Below are 17,555 nucleotides of genomic sequence, written 5' to 3' on the forward strand. Positions count from 1 at the left end.
ATTACCTGGATGAAGGTAAATGGCTTATAGAAAGACCAAAGCAACCATTGTTCCCTATAATGCAGCTCAGGGTTGTAAAAGCAGGTAAAACTTATCCCAGGACCTATAATTTCCATTAAGATAATAATAAAGTAATTCTTATAGGTGACTATTTGACATCCAGGAAATATTTGCCTGCATTGACACCTGCGAGCATACAGCACACTTAGTAGTGAAATCTCCATGATCTACACAATATTCTGCCAAAATTAGGTGAGGCTGCAAGGGTGAGACTTTAGATGGATTGAAGGGAGCAGAAGAATGAGCCCAGCAAAGAACAGAAAGGTCATTCTAAGGTGAAATAATAAAACAAGCTAATGACTATATATTTTTCATATAAGAATATAGTGGGTAAGATGAGCATTCTAACTAATAGGAAATGACATATTATAACCTAAATTTGTAAATATTAGTAGGAAGAGTTTGCATACCTACAGCAAAATAATAGTTGCAGGATTAGGTTGTATAAAATGTCATTAGCAAAGAAAGATATGTTTGAAGTACTCATTCAACATAGTTCTTTGAAAAGATACTCTTCTATCTTAAGCTGGTCTGCTCTCAGTAAGGTAGCCTGTGTGCAAACATAAATTTTACAAATGATGTTCAGACCTCTTCATTATAGAACACAATTAGCTCCTTCCAGTAAAGATGAGGATTTATTGGTTTAAGCATGTTAATAAAAGCCTGGCTGCAATTGAGAAACAGAAAGTAGTTTCAAATGAGAAAATTGCATTAATATACATGATGTGGGTTCTAACTGGGGCCAAAATGAAAACTATTTCCTGGATTTCAGATAGAGGTCTGTCCAAAAACAACCTTATTTTTAGCATTTTGAAGGGAGACTTCAAATAAATAACGAAAAGCAAGACAGGATATTTAACCAAATGTGAAAAGAGGTTTTGTAAACACATTGGGCGTGCCAATCATAAATAATTTTTGCAAGCAATACTAAGCCAGAGTTATCATCCTTCCGGTAATGCACCTACATCAGGCACCAAAAATCTTTATTTCTGGCTATGACGAATTCAGTTAAGTTATCCCATTCTCAAAAAGATGTCTACCGGAGGCTCTGCTGGCTGCCAGAAGCAGTATCCTCTCAAAATAAAAACCTTTTCTCAGTTTGACTTATGTCTGTTATGATAATCTTGGGGAATTTACCAGTCTGAGAGATTTATTGCATGGAAATGAAGTGTTTTCAAAGTTAGAAGAAATTCACTCCATATTTTGGGAAATGAACATGTGATGCATTTTGCAGGTTGTTTTAACAGAGGCAATAGCTCTTTCCACGGGACGTTATGAGTTGCTGATTATAAACTGTGGCAGGTTCACAGTCAAGAAGCAAAAACAAAGCATTAAAATAAATGAATATAATAAACTAAAATCTTGAGAAAACGAGGGCATTTAAAGGTCATAATGGCATCACATTAGGTTCCAAAACAAAAAATTCAGTAATTCATCCAATTACTGGTATATTTTATTGGTATAAACTTACAAATATGAACACACTCAGGAGTGTCTCCACCAAGTATTACTGGATTCTATGATGCCTGCCAAGCATCTCTGTTGCTATGGGTCCTATATCTTTGGGTTTGTAGCCTATAGGAAAGGAACCATTCTTCAACTCTTTCCCCAGCCAAGAGCTTGGAAGCCAAAACAGAGTTAACGATGTGGCTCAACAAACAGAAAGTTTTGATTATAAGAAGAGTGTGCACAGCTTTCTGGAGTCTGATTAGCTACAGAAAATCAAGTCAGCCTTGGTGTATTGCTCATAGGAGAGACACCTAACCTGGTCTCCAGAAAACGGGGAGGCTGCAGTGAGCAGGGGAAATGTAAGCCAGAGCCTGAAGGAAGAAGACAAGGAGCTATTCAGATAAATAAGATGGGACAGCCATGTGCAAAGAAGCATTAGCCAGGGGAGACATGGCTCTTTGGGGGAACTGGTAAGTGTTTAGTAGAGAGAAAGAGCAACGTACATAATGGGGAAGCCTGGGGAGAGAGGATGTTAGAAATGTAAGCAGAGACAATATTATGCAAAATCTTGTAGGTCATGATCAGGATCTGCACTTTATTCTAAGAGCAATGGAGAGTTATAAATCATCAGAAAACCCTACCATCCCTACATATAAAATGTATGCAGAATTGACCACATTTTTTACACATTTCATCCCAATCATGGTCCAAGCCACTACCAGCTCCTGCCCAGAGTCTTACAGTTGCCTCCTAACTGACCTCCCTGCCTTCACTGCTCCCTTCAGGCTCTTCTCCTCCTCCGAGTACTCCCTACACCTCGACCCTGCTGTACTTTTCTCCAAAACACCATCTGCCATGTTCTATACTGACTTACAAGTTCCTCATCTGTCTCTGCTGCCAGAGGGCAGAATAAACTCGTTTTGTTCAATGCTATATCCTTTGCTTTTAGAGCAGTGACAGGCACAAAGTAGATGCTCACAAAAACTTTGTTAATTGAGGATGTGCTTATGTTTCTTATATTCAGAATTGCTGCGGTGGCTTACCATATCACATTTGTGAAAATTTAGAATCTAACCATGGCTCCCAGGGCCCTACAGAATCGGGTCCTCCCGCCTCCTCTCAGCTTTCATCTCCTCCCACTTTCCCACTTGCTCCTGAGATGCCCTGAGCTTTCCATTCCCTGACTACATAGCAAGCTGGCTTCACCCCCCAGGGCCTTTGCACTTCCTGTTCCCTCTTGTTCCACAGAGCTGTGTAATTTGATCCTACACTTCCTTCAAATATGCTCAAATGTTACCTGCCCAGAGAGGCCTTTCTCTACCACCCCCATACAATAGTAGCCCCTTCCTGCCACCTGCTCTTCTCTTTTCCTTACCTAGCTTTATTCTTTTCATAGCAATGAAAAGATAATCATAATGCATATTTATGTGTATTGCCTGCCTTTCACTACAAGAAGATCAATTCTATGAAGGCAGGGATTCATTTAGGTCATGACTGTTTGCTGGCACTTAGAACTATGCTCGATCCATGTTAAGTAATTGCATTAATGAGGAGCCAACTAGGAATCAGGAAACATCAGTTATGTGAGGAGAAGGAATTTAACATAAAGAAGTGTTGCCCAGCCGGCGTGGCTCGGTGTTTGACAGTTCAATTCCTGGACAGGACATATGCCCGGGTTGCAGGCTCAATCCTCAGTGTGGGGTGTGCAGGAGGCAACCAATCAATGATTCTCTCTCATCAGTGATGTTTTTCTCTCTCTCTCTCCCTCTCCCTTCTTCTCTGAAATCAATAAAAATACATTTTTTAAAAAGAAGCATAAACTACTGTGTGATTATTACCAGAAAGGATACAAAGAGAACCCTCAAGTGTCCCAGAAGTAAAAACAGCAGAAAACAACTGCCACCCCTCAATCTGGGGGAAAGGGAGATATCGGAGTTATTAAATCTTAGAAACCTGGTGGAGGATGCTTGCGGAGCTGGAACTCGGGTCTCTGAGGAGGGGTCTCTCCATGGGTGGTGCCTCTGAGCTCCAAGGAAGAACATGGGCCCCAGATCTTTAAGGAATGGTCTCTGCAGGCTGGGCAGCCAGCAAGATGGCAAGTGTAATGAAATGGGTTCTGTTTGAGCTGGAAGAATTAACTGCATGTTGGATCCAGCTGTTGAAATGATAAGGAAAAACTGCTATGGAGTGAAGAAGTATTGTTTGGGTGATTCTATTGGAAGCTGGGAGGAAGAATATCCCTCCTTCCTCTTCAGGCCTTGCTGTCTCTCTCTGTTGCCCCTTATTGGTGGAGCCTACCATGGAGCCATCTGGCCAACCCAAAATATTTGCACAGTCCCAGCTCAGGCAGCATCACAAAGCTGAGTATAGAAACATGGGTTTGAAACTGAGAAACAATAATGTAATAACTGCACAGTTCTCAGTAAATTTCTGTTGAAAGGAACAATTGGAATGTCTTCAAAAATTATTTTAATTGCTCACAAAATTAAACACACTGTTGAATGTCATAAACAGAAATTTTTAAAAATTATCCAAAGGACACAGCGGCAAGTGAGGCTTGTCAACAGGGTAGGCTCAAGTAGAATAATCAATTTGTATCGCAGGTAGTGACTACATTCTGTTTCCTGGCAGCTGAGTCAAAAATGGAAACTTCCCATGCATTCAAATTTAATTATAACAGTCTAGAGAGAGCAGCAGGGAGGTGTAAAAATAAAGTTAATTTTTTTTTTCAGAGCACAGATTTGATTCTTTCAGTATGTGTATTTGTTTGAAAGCTTAGAGTTCAAAACCAGGCAACATAAAATAAGATTTAGTCTTGTTTAAGGTTTATCTTACAGAACTGTGTGTGTGTGTGTGTATGTATGTCCAGCTGCTGACCTCATCTATAAAAGTATATCAATAAAAAAACTAGCAAAGATCTCATTTTAAAAACTAAGATCCTCAAGACCCACCAGGATGAATTAGGAGCAAAATGCATGCTTGACTAAGAGAATAAATCTACTTGTACACTAAGAGTGACTAAATCCCTACAAAAGACAGAATAAATTGACTTGTTGCCTGAGGATATTTAAAATTGAATGTCTACTACATATAATGATTTTTTGTTTTGCAGAATTTTATGCTGAGTTGCTCCTTATGAAAATACAATGTCAATAGACCCACACTGCTTCTTAAGTTCATTCTGAGTGAATGGGACACGGTTAACACATAAAGGAGGACACTTGTAATTCTCTGTTACAACAGGGATAGTCAATTCATTTCATACCTGTACTATGCTGATAAAGATTGAAAACAGGTGCTAGAACTCAGTCCTATGTGACATTGCCTCAGACTAGATTGCATTTCATCATGAAAATATTTCTGCCTACTCCAATTTTGGAAATATAATGAATGAAAGAGAGAGTAATAGCTGAGGTGGACTGTCTGGGTTGCATGAATTGGCCCATAGACAATTGTTGGCCATGGAATCAGAAGTGGATGATGGAGCAGTGTTGAGGTTTCCTATATTCAACTATAATTAAATGTCTAATGGAGCAGACATTCAATCTTAAATATCCAAATTCAAGCCTTAAGAGGGTCTTAAACTTGAGGCATATCAGTGCAAGTGCATTTAAATAAACAGTAATATTTTCAATTTCAAAAACATGGTTTAGAAAGATAATCTCAAGAAAATTAGAGGACAAGGCCACAGTCTAGGAGAAAATATTTGCCAGACACATCTGATAAAGGATAAGTATCCAAAATATACAAATATCTTTTAAAACTCAACAATAAAGAAACAAACAACCTGATTTAAACATGGACCAAAGACACAGACAAATACCTAATCAAAGAGTATATCCAAATGGCCAATAAGTATATGAAAAGATGTTCCATGTCATTTGTCATTAAGGAAATGCAAATTAAAACAACAATAATATATTACTGCATACTTATTAGAATGGCCAAATCCAGAACATTGCCAACACCAAATGCTGGTGAGGATATGGAGCAACAGCAACTCTCATTCATTGCTGATGGGAGTGAAAAATGGTATAATCATTTAGGGAAATATTTTGGCAATTTCTTACAAAACTAAACACATTCTTCTCATACAATCCAGCAATCATGCTTCTTGATATTCACCCAAATGACTCTAAACATTATGTCCACAAAAAAGTGCACATGGATGTTTACAGCAGCTTTATTCATAATTGCTCAAATTTGAAAGCAACCAAGATGTTCTTCAGTAAGCAAGTGGATCAACTGGGCTATATCCAGACAATGGATATATTTGGTGATAAAAAGAAAAGAATTTTCAAGCTATGAAAAGACATGGAGGAAACGTAAATGCATATTATTAAATGAAGGAAGGCTATAACAAATATACTGCTCTGGTGTGGGATGGGGGAAGTCAAATGTTGGGGCTGTGCAGGGGCAGGGAAGAAGGATTATGGAAGCTCATAGTTGCTGTGAACCTGCCTGGCCAGTGTCACTCAGTGGTTAAGTGCCAACCTATGAACCAGGAGGTCACGGTTCAATTCCTGGTTGGGGGCATGCAGGAATTGAAGACAGCTGATTACTGATTTTCTCTCATCATTGATGTTTTTATCTCTCTCTCCCTCTCCCTTCCTCTCTGAAATCAATACAAAATATATACATATATATTTAAAGTTGATGTGAACCTAAAACTGCTCTAAAAATTACAATGTATTAATTTTTTTAAAAGCATGGATTGATTGGCTACTACATTGAAAGTCATATTTTATCATGACTTGCTTTCTTCCTCTCTTACTTATGGGGGAGGAGATACTGATCCAATGTGTCTATTTCTCACCTGTAAACCAGCTGGCTCATAACTTACTCTATTTTCCATCATTTCCTTCATTCTATCTCCCATACTTCTGTTAATGACATGTGTTACATTTTTTTTTTTAAATTGCTCCCTTGGATAGCAATAAAAAGTTTTACTTGAGCCGTAACAGGTTTGGCTCAAGGGATAGAGCGTCAGCCTGCGGACTCAAGGGTCCCAGGTTCGATTCCGGTCAAGGGCATGTACCTTGGTTGCGGGCACATCCCTAGGAGGGAGTGTGCAGGAGGCAGCTGATCGATGTTTCTCTCTCATCAATGTTTCTAACTCTCTATCCCTCTCCCTTCCTCTCTGTAAAAAATCAGTAAAATATATTTTTAAAAAGTTTTACTTGAAAAGTGACTGAAATTATTTAAATTTGTGCCCTGGAGACTAACTAGTTAGAACTCTTTAAGAAATTCTAATCATGCCAGCCTTGCCAATCTCTCTTCTCATTATTCATTGATTCCAAATTCCATTAATCTCTATGATGAGAACTTTCCAGAAGTCTTTATAAGAAATGCTTTCTGCTTCATGGTATGTCTTACATATCATTCAGTGGGCTTGCCCTCAGGAGGCCTGATCACAAGGTGAAATGGGAGAGAGAAGGTGAGTGGGTCAGATATATTCTATCACTCACAGGAGCACCTTGTTGATGATCATAACAGCTACCTGTTATGAATCATCAAGCATGTGTCAGACACTGTGCTGAGTATTTAAATGAAAGTAAGTATTGTGTCCTTTGTGGTTAAGGAAACCAAGGCTCAGACCTAACTTTTTAAAAGGCCATTAACCTGGGTTGGTTTCTGGATCCTCTGTTTGCAAGTGTCAGAAATAGGATTCCAATTAATTCAGGCAAAAGGGGTAAAGTTCGACTAAAAATTCCAAAGAAGTTTAAACAAACAGACTGAAAGAAGGTCACAGGTCAGCAGGGCCTCAGGAAGGCACAGAGCCAGCAACTTGAAGCTTCCCAAGACTTTGTCTTGCTCCTGCCTGGACTGCTCTGCATGGGCCTTTATTCCCTCATTCCAGACAAGTTTTCTTTTTTGGCAAGAAACTGAGCTATCAACAGGTCCAAAAATTTATTTCTCAATTGTTTGGCCCTGGAGAGATACTAACTCTCTTTGCACTTATCAGTTCAAAAAATTATAGCAAAAAAAAAGTTATTTCTATCCTACCTACTCCACTAGGCTAATAAACTCATCCTATTCCTAAAGAAACCATATGGATGTCAAGAAACGTGAGTGGGATGAGAAGGAAGATCCAGGTAAATTGGAAACCATTATCATAAGACAAACGCAGAGATGCTCACTACAAAAACCATGATGTAGGGCCTGCAAGTATTATTCTCATTATGCAGATGAGGAAAATAAAAGCTAAGAAATTCAAAGAAATTAAAGTGTGCCCACACAACCCAACAAATAAGTAGGTGGACTTCACACAGTTTTCTGTGTTTTTGTCTCTATCTGTTTCCAATTCTAAGAAGAGAAAATGGTTCAGAGAAAGCTATTACTAGAGAGGTGATGCACAGCACTTCACAGGACTAGTGGATGCCAGTGGAACTTAAAGTCCACATGTTGGATTAAAGCCCAGTTCCTCTGACATCCATGCTGTGTGTATTTATCCTGAATTACAAGACAGACAGCCATGCAGAAATCTGGGTAGGAGGCGAGGAAAGAGGAAGAAGAATGGGATCATTCCAAAGAGAAGGAAGTTCAAGTGCAAAGACCTTTCCAGAAGGAAACATGCCTAACCTGTTCACAGGGCTGAAATAAAGCAAGGATGACTATATCTCAGCAGCTGAGTTGAGAAATATGAGAAGAGGTTTGACAGGTGAGCATGATCTGGATCCTGCAGGGTTTAGTAGGCCAAAGCCAAAAGCTTTACATGTTTAATGGGAAGTCATTGAATAGTTTTATAGGAAAGTAACATAATCTGATTTGTAGTGTAGAATGATGACTCGGAAGGAAGAATTGTGTGAGGGGAGGACACATGTGGAGGCTGGAGGCCATTGTAGAAGAATAGGCAAGAGATGGTGGAGGCTTGAACTCAATTCTAGCAGTGAGATTTGTGACCAGTAGATGGATTCCAGACACATTTTGGAGAAAAAGCTCACACTGTGCATAGAGTGTGAAGAAAATAAAGTAACCAGCTCTCTTCTAAATCCTAGATATTTGGCTATACAACAGGTTGTGTGATAAGGACATTTATTGAGATAACAAAACTTTATGGTAAAGCAGATAGAGTGGGTGAGTGGGTGGGTGGGAGTGGATACTTCTGTTTTACTTCAGTGTTATGACTAGTATGCCTACTAGATATCCAAGTGGAGATGTCCTATAGGTAGTTAGGCATATGAGTTTACAATTCAGGAAGGGGCTGGAATTGGAGATGCTGTAAAAAGCCATAGTCTTCAGCTTATAGATTTCCCTGGAATGAATAAATTCCCTAAGGAGACACTGTAGATAAAGAAACCAAGAGAGGGCATGTGCCGGGGGGTAAGGGAGGCCAAGGAAGGTCAATGGTGAAAAAAAGGAGACATATGTACTACTACATGTAATACTTTAAACAATAAAATAAAATTAAAATTAAAAAAAGAAACCAAGAGAGATAAGGGTAGAGCCTTCTGTCACACCAAAATTTAGAAGGCTGGTGGAGAAGGAGCAGACAGCAAGTCACTCAAGGTATAGTGTGTTTGGTGGCAGAAAAAGGGCTTCAAAGTCAAAGAACCCTAAAGAAAAAAAGTGTTTCAGGACGGAGGAAGAAGTCAACAACAACAAATGCTACCAAATGCAAGAGATCAAATAAATAAGGATAGAGACATTTGGATCAGAATTCTTTCTGCTGCAAGCTACGGAAATCCAATCAAAATTATCTTCAACAATATGGGGCTAGTTATCTCACATATCAATATATCTAAACCATGAGTTGTCTATATTTCCTTTATTCAAAGGATCAATAACACTACCACAAAACAGATACTTTCATCTTGTTTTTCTGCTATCCTCAGAGTGTGAGCAACGTCTTTTTATATGCTAGCAAGATTACTATACATCTTCAAAATCTCATATAGATATAACCACATCCAAGAAAGGAGGGTTTTTCTTTTATGCTTCTCTATTTAATAGGAAGTGCCCATATATGCCCCATCAGACCTTTACTCAAAACCCATAGGCTTAGTTTGATCTTAAACCAAAGTCTAAACCAGTCATTGGAAAGAAAAATTACCCCCCCCTTTTATATTTTGCTTAGATCAATTATAATTCACATTCCAAGGAATGGGAAGGGGTTTGGTTATCTTCCCGTATCTTATGAGGAAAAAAAAGTCCAAATATCATAAAAGTCTTAACTAAAGTAAGTAGAAGATGAAGACTAAAAAGAAGAAGAGGAGGTTGAGAAAAACAGAGGAGGAAGAAGAAAACGAACAGGTGAAGAAAGAGAAGAAGAAAAGAAGAGGCAGGATGGAAATATATTTGGGATAGATAATTAACAGTATCCACTTCCACAGTTTTATAAAGACAATGTCAGTGGAGAGTGGAACGAAAAATTCTATTAGAGAAACTGCAGAGAGCAGGGGACGTGAAGAAGACAGTAAACATAAACAATATTTTAAGAAGTTCTGATGTAAAGGGAAGGTCAACCTAACAGCTTCCAAAGAAGGATATAGTCAAAGAAATTTGGGGTTGGTTTTAGTTATATTTTTAGGGGAGGTGATTTAGTGGCATTTTTGTATGTCGGTATGAATTACCCTAAAATGGGAGAGAATTTATGTAAGTAATGTGACAACTGCAGGAGCCAACTCCTCCAGAAAATGAGATGGAAAAAATCTGAGACGTTAATAGAGAGTTTGGTGTTAGTAGCAAAAATAAGCCTGTCCTTTTAATAGGATGAGTAAGTCAGTAGTTGAGTACAAATGTTGACAGGCTCATGGAATTTTTAGAAGACAAGGTTGTTCACATCCAATTGTATCTAATTTCTCTATAAAGTGAGCTTCAATATTATGAAAAAAGTATGCAAATGAAGAGGGGATGTTTGAAATTTGGGGAGAGAAGATAAGTGAGAGGCTCTGAGACCGAGGAAATGCATTGACTATTATGGGGCAGGTAGGAAGAGTTCAGATTTTCAAAATAATTTTTACTGTTAACAACACTGGCAATGACTTAGTGGATAGTTTGGTTTGGTTGGAATGGGCTTTTTCCAGATAACAAGGACAGTGGAGGGGGAAATGAAGCAAAGGAGGTAAGAGTGTTTTCAAGAAGGTGTTATAGTACTAGATCATGAAATTTTTAGGCTAAATAAGAAGAGAAGTAAGGCCAATGCATTGAAAATCTGAATGAAGTCAGATAATGTTTGTTGTGGGAGCAGTAAAAAAAATAAACTGAAAATGTAGAAGGTGAGCAGAAGATAGTCAGAAAATGGCAGGTTTGAAATTAAAATTTTGAAAGTGGGCTAACTATTGATGATGTCAAGACAGCTGATAGTTGGAGCTAAAGACACCCAGGATCTGGGGGTCTAGGATATCCACTTCCTGGCTCTTCCACTTATTAGCTGGTGATCATGGATAAGGTACTTTACATCTACATGTCTCTGTCTCTTTATCTAAAAAAGAAGGATAATAATATAAGCTAATTCATAGAGCTGTTTGAAACCTAAATAAGTATATATATATATATATATATATATATATATATATATACTAGAGGCCCGGTGCACAAAAATTTGTGCACTCGGAGGGGGGGTCCCCCAGCCCGGCCTGTGCCCTCTTGCAGTCTGGGACCCCTCGGGAGATAACGACCTGCTGGCTTAGGCCTGCTCCCGGGTGGCAGAGGGCAGGCCCAATCCCTAAGTGCAGGCCCTGGTCAGGCTCAGAGCAGGGCCTATTGGGGAGTTGGGGCGCCGCCCCGTCATGCACAGAGCAGGGTGGATCGGGATGTTGCAATGCCACCCTCAGTCATGCTCAGGGTAGACTGATTGGGGGGTTGGGGCACCGCCCCCTGTCACACTCAAGGCAGGGTCGATGGGGAGGTTGCGGTGCCACCCCCGTCACGCACAGAGCAGGGCCAATCAGGGGGTTTGGGCGTTGCCCCCTGTCACTCACAGAGCAGGGCCAATCAGGGGGTTGGGGCGCTGCTCCCTGTCACTCACAGAGCAGGGCCGATCAGGGGGTTGGGGAGCTCCCCCCTGTCACGCACAGAGCAGGGCCCATCAGGGGGTTGAGGAGCTCCCCCATGTTACTCACAGAGCAGGGCCCATCAGGGGGTTGAGGAGCTCCCCCCTGTCACGCACAGAGTAGGGCCGATAGGGGAGTTGGGGCACCGCCCCCTGTCACACACAGAGCAGGGCGGATCAGGGGGTTGGGGCGCTGCACCATGTCACACTCAGGGCAGGGCCAATGGGGAGGTTATGGCTCTACCCTGTCACACACAGAGCAAGGCCCGTGGAGGGGGGTTGGGACGCCACCCTCTATCACCCACAGAGCAGGGCCAATCAGGGGGTTGGGGCGCCGCCACTGTCACACTCAGGGCAGGGCCGATGGAGAGGTTATGGTTCTACCCTGTCACACACAGAGCAGGGCCGATCAGGGGGTTGGTGCGCTGCACCCTGTCACACAGAGCCACAGGGCAATCGGGGGATTGGGGAGCTCCCCCCCTATCAGGCACAGAGCAGGGCTGATCAGGGGGTTTGGTGCTGCCCCCTGTCACGCTGATCCCGGTGCCAGGAGCCTCGCTGCTCTGCTGATCCCGGTGCCGGGAGGCATATTACCCTTTTACTATATAGAATAGAGGCCTGGTGCATGGGTGGGGGCCGGCTGGTTTGCCCTGAAGGGTGTCCTGGATCAGGGTGGGGGTCCCCACTGGGGTGCCTGGCCAGGCTGGCTGAGGGGCTGAGGGCTGTTTTCCTGCTGGCAGTTGACTAAAAGCTCCCAACCGCTCCTTGTTTTCTTTTTTTTTTATTCTGGGCCAGCTTTAGCTCTGAGGCCTCGCTGCTGAAAACATGGATACAATGTTGCGGTCCGGGGCTGACTGAAAGCTGGTTTTGTTTAGCTTCTTATTTGCAACATAGTAATAGTTGCTTAGAGTTGCAGTTGAGAGTCCGGCAAGTGAGGCGGGGAACGTTGGCGTCTGCAGTTCCTGGAGGAAGCAAGCCTCCCTGCTCGCTTCAGTGCATGGCTGCAGGCCGCCATCTTGGCTGACAGTTAATTTGCATAAGGATACACTGATTAGCCAATGGGAAGGGTAGCGGTCGTACGCCAATTACCATGTTTCTCTTTTATTAGTGTAGATATATATATATATATATACAGTGCCTTCAAAAATGTCTAGAACATAGTAAGCCTTCAGGAGGTATTAACATTTAGTACTGTCTGTATTTGTATTATATATGTATTACTTTATGTTTAAATGATAACGAAGATTATGAATATATTGAGTATTCACTCTATGACAGGTACTGTTCTAAGCACTTATCTTTTTAAAAATCTCATTAATCCTCACATGTCTTTACAAAGTTGGTACTATTTTAATGCCCATTTCATAGTTTCAGAGACAGAGAACAGCTGGGAAGGGTAGAGGCAGGCTTTGAACCAAGTTATGTACTTCCAGGTACTCTGCCCTTTGCCACTATCCTATGTGGTGAATTATAGGGAAATTAAAAAGGCCAGGAGGCAAGGACACAATGAAAGAGGAGAAGCCACTGGAGGTAGAGACATGAGAGCTACAGGAAGGGCTGTGGGTCATGAAGTCAAGGATGTGCACTTCAAAGTATCTGGGGTTTTGAGAGAGGAAGGAGACAGCCTGAGAGTGACAGTGAGGAGTAAGGCTTACAAGGCACAGAAGCATTTCAAGCATTTCCGACCGAAAGGACAAGAAAAAATAACTTCAAATATGGGCATCCAGAGGACTTGGCAGTTCCTGAGGGGGCTGTCCCCGTCATTGTATTTTTATCCCAGGGAGAGGAAGTGCTTGTCCTCTGGTCCCATCTTGCTAAGAATCATACTTGGTTTAGGAGTGAAGCTATCAAGTTAACCAAGAGGATACCTAGGCATCTTTTACTGTTAGAGATCCCAGACCAATACCTACATAAAAGTATTTTTGAAAAAACACATGAAAAACTCTTAACCTTGGGACTTTCCTGCCATGTGAGATGTTGCAAATAATGTGATTAGGTCCACATTTTCAAATTCCACTCCCCAAGACAGATCTGAAAACAAACAAACAAATGGATCGAACACTTTTCAAAGTAGTAGGTATCAGCAAGGTGTAGCCCAATGGCCAAGTCTTGTCCATCACCTGTGTTTCTAGGGCCTCAGAGCTAGGAATGCCTTGCACAGTTTTAAATGGTAGAAAAAAGTCAAAAGACAAATAATATTGAGTGACATGCAAAAATTATAAGCAATTCAAACTCTAAATAAAATAATTAAAATCGTGTTAAATATCAGCATTAATACAGTATTTGCAAAATATTCTTATGAGAGGGAACCCAATTAAACAAAATGCTATTACCCACCCCCCAAAATTATCTTTTTTTCGTTCTATACTCTGTTATTATTATATTTTAATCTCATCAGTAAAATATAGTAGAAATTTGTTTCCCTCATGTTACATAAGCACCTACCTAATATTCTCAATTTTATCTCTTAGCCTAACAAGTGTAAAGGCTTTTCTATATGGCCCTTTATAGAAAAATTTTGATGACTTTTGGTTATAAATAATGGGTAGACAAAGTTTATTTTACTGTAGGTATCACAATGAAAAACATATTATGATTGTGATATGTGGACATCTGTATATGTGGACATTGTATAGCCATTCAGCCAATAGACAATTATTGAGTACCTACTATATACTAGAATCTGTCTTGGTTGTTGAGCATATAAAATTGAACATAAATAGTAATTGCTCTCAAGAGAATCAGTCTCACTATTTTATTGCCATAGTAATTCTAGTAGAATGTAAGAAGAACATAGGATTTCTACAGAATTCCATTTCAAATGAATATGCCCCCCCGCCAACCCCCCGGCCTCTTTCTCTCAGTTTTCAGCTACTATTGGTTATTGACTTTCATATTTCTATGTAACAGTCAAGTGGTTCTCTGTTTTCTGTTCAAGGATAGAAAACAGGAGTTATAGCAAATGTGAAATCTCTCCCCCACCTTTAACTCCATTGGGATGCTTTTTGACCTCTCCTTCCTATGCTTATTCCCTATTATGTCATTTAATTTGTTGGGGTCCTGGCATGCCACTTGGATTAAAGTCACTCAAGGCATGTGCCTCTGCCAAGCAGAACTGAGCTGATGTCTATTGCCATAGCAATTGCATTGCTCATCTACAGACAGCAACAAGACCCAAAGCCATTGCCATATTTTTCAGTAGCTAACTCTTATCCTTTTCTTTCTAAATTGCCTCTGACATCAATTGCCCAACAGGATTTCAGTGTGGGTTTAGGTGACTGAACAGCCAATGAGTATGGGGCATTCTTATAGCATGCAATCATAACTTGTGTTTAGCTTTCATAACAAAATCTTATCCAAAACCATCTCAAAGAAGCCAAAACCAATTCAAAACCACTTCCTAGGTCCACATTGCATAACAAGTGGATATGTTCTTTCCCACATCATGGCCAAGGGCACTAGGTAACTGGTTGTCTGGTTATATGAATGGTGAAAGTATTTGTCTATTATGTTTAAGCTATAAAAATTGCAAGCTATCTGGTTCCATGTTGTTTACTAAACATTTTTTCTATTCATATTCATTGCTATTCTGTCTTTGACTCTTGGGAAGAGTATGCTGCTCTCTCTCTCTCTCTCTTTCCACACATCCTGGCAAAAATATAACTGTGGGGAGTAGAAGAACGGGGAATGTAAGGCTTTCACTGAATACCTACAGATTGAGAAATAGGGGAGAAAGAGAATGAATATGTAAGAGGCACACTGACAGGAAGAAAAAAAAATGAACCAAAGACATTCAGCTTTTTAACATTAAAACATTTTTCACATTTCTCAAGTATCTTATTTCCCTGAGCTCTATCACCACTAATGAGCTTATGTGTCTGGGAAATAGCAAGGATTTGGGAATGCTTACTTGGTTCAGTAATCACCTCTCTCCCAAAATGTCTTCGTTGGTAGCAGTAGAAATTCTCAAAATCCTGAGTCCATGGGTAAGAAATCTTCATCCCTTTCCTTTTAGAGAACAAATACACAGAGCTGGGGCATCTCTCGTGATATAGCCAGTGCACTTCCACAGAGGGGAGGGTTTGGGTTGTGCTGTAACAGGAAGGGATAAAAGAATAAATTAAAAGCTAAAGTGTAGAGAAATTAGAGGGTTTTTTTGTTGTTTTTTTAAGTGAGAAACAAATTAGGCTTGCAGAGAGGGCGGGATCCCACGTTAAACCATGATCAGAGGTCAGATGATGCAAATCGGTTCTGAGTAGCTCTATACAGTTCCACCCCATCATTCAACCAAAAGAACATTTCTGCAGTTGATTTATCATGGTCTCTGAAACAGGCAGCATTATCAAAAATCTTCAAGGTTGTAATAAAAGAGATACGTATTTTAACTTAGTGCAACCAATCTGATGCCAATTTGGTAAGAAAGGAACATATGAACCGATTAATGAAGGTCTGAGCTTCGGTTAAACCTCATCTACACCCACCACTATCAAAATATGAATCTTTAATCATCTCCACTTTGTGCATTTCACGTCTCTGGGAAGGCACTAACCTGCCCTAGCCTTCATCAGAATCCTCCATCTCCCTCAAGCCTAATTTGTCTCTCACTTAAAAACAAAACAAAAAAACAACCCTCTAATTTCTGTACACTTGAGCTTTTAATTCATTCTTTTATCCCTTCCTGTTACAGCACAACTCAAACCCTCCCCTATGTGGAAGTGCACTGGCTATATCGTGAGAGATGCCCAAGCTCTGTGTATTTGGCATACAGAACCACCAAAATGTGCAATTTGTACTTCCTAAAATACCTCTCACATCTGCCCCCTCATCTCTATCCACACTGCCACCACTTCAGTCTATCTAGGCATCCCCACCTCTCACCTGGATTTCTGATATAAACTAGGTGGTCTTACTCCCTGACTCTACTTAAATGGGAGACTTTTCTAAACTGCATATCTGATCTGGTCACCTTGCGTAACTTCCCTGTGGTCTCCCACAGTCCTCGGGATAAAGCTCACACCCATCTCTGTCTCCACAAGTACTCTTGTTTAGTGGCTTTTCCAGAACAACTCCAAGCATGTGTATAGGGCTCTTTCATTCTCTGCCATAGTGACATTTTCCCCACTGTTTTATGCTGCCTCATGCCTTTGCATCTTCGTTGCGATGCTGGGTAGTCTTACTAATCTGTCTCATGAAACTGCTCCATAAGCAAAGGGACCATGTCTTGTTTACTGTTGTAGCTTGTGACACCTGACACAGTGTCTGACACAGGATAGAATGAGACAAAGGACTGGCAACTTTTAAAGAGAGTTGACAATTCCCAAAGGAAGCAGCAGTGTTTCCTAGCTGAGTGCAGGTACCACAGTGATGATGGTACAGTTATCCCTCCCAAATTTTCGAGGGTCCTGAAAATGTGGGCCATAGGGGAGAAGGGTAGGGTGAGTGATGGGCACCAGGGGGAAAAAGGAATGCTTAAAAACAAACTGCCTACTGCATAATTTTGCAGAGGGCTGGCCCTGATGTGAAGGGTGGCTCAAAGGGAAATTACTGCCCAACACAGGAGTCAAGAATACCAATTATTTTCCTCTTAAGTAGGGCCAGACCAACGCAACAGAAAACCAGAGAGAATGGGCATTGCATTCCTGGAAGGAAGCTGATGGTGTTGGTGCCATCAGCCTGGTTGACTAAGGAGACATGATCCAGGAGCCACCCAGCAGAAGGCTGGTACACCACAGACAGACATGCTTCTTGGAAAAGACCTGTGGCAATTAGGAATTCAAGCTTAGCCCCAACTTTTCAAATGAAGCCTTCTAATTTTCCTCTTCCCTCCCCTAAGCTTCTTCCAGGAAACTTGCCTCGTCCTACTGTGGTCGGGAAAGATCAAATGTGCCTTTTACCGAAAGGGCAGAGCTTTCCTCTCCTCCCTGCTCCTTCGTGTGTACCCACATGTGACAGCTCACACAGGGACGCTCCTGGGGCCTCTGGCATGGAGCCTCCTCCACCCTGTGTCTATGACCTTTTGTGTAGAGTGCAAGGTGGGAGGCCAGACCTGCTA

General features: G+C 41.0%; 1 protein-coding gene across 1 annotated transcript in view; it reads right to left on the bottom strand.

Moving 5' to 3' along the window:
• Window positions 1-15,589, bottom strand: part of COLEC10 (collectin subfamily member 10) — a 289,303-nt gene extending 273,714 nt beyond the window's left edge. Inside the window, exon 1 of the mRNA XM_070392752.1 lies at window positions 15,414-15,589. The gene's annotated coding sequence lies outside the window, so the exon portion shown is untranslated. The remainder of the gene's footprint in view (window positions 1-15,413) is intronic.
• Window positions 15,590-17,555: the final 1,966 nt, after the last annotated feature.

The sequence above is a fragment of the Myotis yumanensis genome, unplaced genomic scaffold (genome assembly GCF_028538775.1).
Source record: "Myotis yumanensis isolate MYYU_CA2020_CCGP unplaced genomic scaffold, mMyoYum1.0.hap1 SCAF_15, whole genome shotgun sequence".
Taxonomy (NCBI): domain Eukaryota; kingdom Metazoa; phylum Chordata; class Mammalia; order Chiroptera; family Vespertilionidae; genus Myotis; species Myotis yumanensis.